Genomic DNA, 3,302 nt, shown 5'->3' with positions numbered 1-3,302 from the left:
CCCACTCCCTCCCTCCGCCGCCACCCGCTCGTGCCTTCCCCGTCCCCGCGCCCCACTCCGGGGGCTAGTCACTTGCCCCCACCGTCAAGGTTCTATGATTAAGTGAAAGTTATAAAGTCAGAATAGTCGGATTGCCTAGTTTCCGCTAAACACATACCGTCTCCGGGCGCCGAGACGTCAGCTAAGTGTAGTGCTACAGACACACCCTTTCTATTATATACAAGAGGGCAGAAGCCGATGACTGGCCACTTTCAGTATTTAGAAACGATCACACAGGAGTCAAAGTAAACACATCGGACATTAAATCCGGACATTCCAAAATATAACTTGTCATTTTACATAATTAAACCTCGGCATCCCAAAGAGACATCTAGTATAACAAGTCATTCTACATTGAGTCTCGGTGATCCAAGCACTGTCCAGCACCTCGGCCATGTACCTCCCCGGAGTATGCTTCTTCCCTTCAGGGGCCCCGCAGCCACATGCGCCGCCTTGATTCCGGGATAATGCGTCCTCACAGACGCATATGCCCGTTGCGCACCCTCTAGACAGGTAGAGTGCTTCCAACGAAGAACTTGGGGGCTCGCGCCTTGGAGCCGCTGAACCAGGCCGAAGTAGCTACTCAGCAATGACTCCTGAGGCCAAAGGTTGATCCAGATGTCCTCTATCACCGGCCTTGCCAAACGATACAGCTCCATCAACTGCTTCATCTGGTCGTTCAACTGCGGCAGATGTGACGTCACCTGAAATTGGGCCCAAAAGGCCTTCCACTCGGCTTCTCCTTCAAGGGAGCTGTAGTGGCGGCCGGCATCCGCCGCACTCCTCGGAAGGTCCATGAAGGCGTTTGAGGAGTGCTAGATCTGCGTCAGTTGAGCAAACCTGATGTCACCAAAGATACATCGCAGTAAGTATGGCTTACCAGCCGCAATTTGCTTCACTTGATGAAGCTCCTGGCGGTCCGCCCGGGCCTGACTCTGGGTCTCTTTGCACACCAAGCTCAGTCTTTTGAGCTCGGCGGCCTTGTTCTTTTGGTCCTCCTGAAGGGTTTTTGCGTTGCGCTTACAAACTCTTCAGATCTTCTTCGACTTCCAGAACTCGGGCCTGGTCCTGGTCACGGGCAATTGCACACACGAACGCGAGCGAGTGATTGGGCTGGCCCATCTGCAATAGGTATCACATTACGGTTTTAGGAATCTTCTAGAGGGTTCCCAGCGGTTTTTATAGGTTTTGGGAACCTTCTAGAAGGTTCTTGGACCGGTTTTTTCTATTTTCTTTTTTTGTCTCTGTGTTTTTCTCTTTCTCTTTGTTTTTTATTTTTATTTTCATGTTTCTTTTTTTTTCAAAATTTGTTGACAATTTCAAAAAGTGCGTTTTACAAAAATGTTCGAAGCTAAAGAAAAATGACTTCATTTTTCAATATTTTGTTCATATATACAGAAAAGCACATTTACAAACTTGTTTTCAAATTTTTTGTTCTTAATTGTTCCCTCCGCCGCCACCCTTAGTTTCATTCGCATCCTAGGCACATCACCATGTACCTCAACTCGTGCCAGGAGCGTGAGATCAAGAAGCAGAAGATGAACATTAAGAGCGGTTGGTGCCAGCTCAAGCTCGACGAGAAGATTTTTAGCTTCGAGCAGATCAACCTGTCTGTATAAGAAGAGTGAGTGGATCAAGGAGTTAAAGGAGGCGCTTCAGGCGAAGCAGCAGGCGGTTGAGTCTTGCGAGGTGCTCAAGGAGCACATGGAGAGGGAGGGAGGAGCTAACCAGGCGGGAGGAGGCGGTGGAGAAGGTTAGTACAAAGTTGAGTCATCTATTTTGAAACGGAGGGAGTACAAGGGAGAAGCTTTGGACCTGTAAGACGGAGCTTGAAGAGGAGGAGGAGGGGGATCTCAAGGCGGCCTGGGGGGAGGAGCTCATCGAGAGAAGGCCACGCTCAAGGGACACGATGAGATGTTGACGGAGGGCAAGGGAACCAAGGAGACCATGGAGCTCGAGTGCGGCACCATGGGTGAGCACATGGACACCAAGGACCAGCGGGAGCTCCTGTGTGCCGGTCGCGGTCGCTCCGGGTCCACATCTTGACAATTGAAACGAATCTGCTTGAGTTAGATGTTCTAAGCTTTTTCATTTTGTAAGCATGACTAAGTTATCGAGTTCTCACCTTAGTTTTATCAATTATGGACCAAACTCTCCCTATGGTAGTAGTAATAGTAGTAGACATCTTCATTGGTACAGAGTGGTTTTAGTTATGCTGAGTTGTAAGTGTATCAAGTTCACCAAGCATGCATGAGCTGTTTTGCCTGGAGGACGGATGATCTGGGATTCAACAAACCAAAGGTGTTTGAAACAATCTTATCTCCCCTGAATGTTGCCTTGCCTTATGCGTTTATTTTGTTGTTGGTTCGACTGAATTTGCAAATTAGTTTAGATGATATTTTTTAAAAAAATGTGGGGGATCTTTTGGAATTTCTATGCATTACCTTCCCACACCAGAATTTCATGGGTCCAACTAGCAACATGTTGGTTGTTGTTCAACACTGGAAAAAATCATGAATTTTACTCCTGACATGTTGATGATATCGTGTCTTGTTTTCCCTCTCTATTTTGTCCTCACTTTCCTGGTTGCCAAAAAGAAAAAAAGTTCTAAATAGGAAATAACAAAATGCATGGACAAGAGTATGAAATTGTTTTCCTGAACAAGAGTATTTCCTATTTTTCTGGGTTCCAGTAGGATTTTTGAATAATAAACTAAAAATGCATGAGAATATATATGAGATGCAAACAGTTTTTTTTCTCAACAAGAGTGGGAAACTGGAAAATCTTTACATACTATACTAGTACTAAGTACTAGTATACATTGTATCAGCATTAACTGAAATGCTCGATGAACACAATCGATATGTGCAATCATACACAACTGCTTGCCAGAGGGATGCACCCAATATTGCAATTCAGTTTTTTTGAACATGATAGAGGCAAAGGTGTCCCGATGTTTTGATGAGATAGCAATCATTTTCTATGGGAGTCGACTTTGACGATCCGACTACGAACGTGCGAAGACGTCGCGCCTTAGCAATCGCTAAACCAACTTCGGAGGGGGTTATTGACCACGCCGGAGCACGATCAACCTGACCACGAGGGTCTATTTCCTGCGAGCAAACGAAGAACAAGCAAGAAACTGAGATTGCAATCTGGATATTGCGAATAAAAGAGGAAAGCTTTATTAATGAAGGTGGGGTCTGGTCGTTGAACACAAACGAAGTATGCGAAGTTGCAGCTATGGCGAACTTTTGATCTAA

The sequence above is a fragment of the Triticum dicoccoides genome, chromosome 5A (assembly GCF_002162155.2).
Source record: "Triticum dicoccoides isolate Atlit2015 ecotype Zavitan chromosome 5A, WEW_v2.0, whole genome shotgun sequence".
Taxonomy (NCBI): Eukaryota; Viridiplantae; Streptophyta; class Magnoliopsida; order Poales; family Poaceae; genus Triticum; species Triticum dicoccoides.
Note: the sequence above shows the minus strand (reverse complement) of the source record.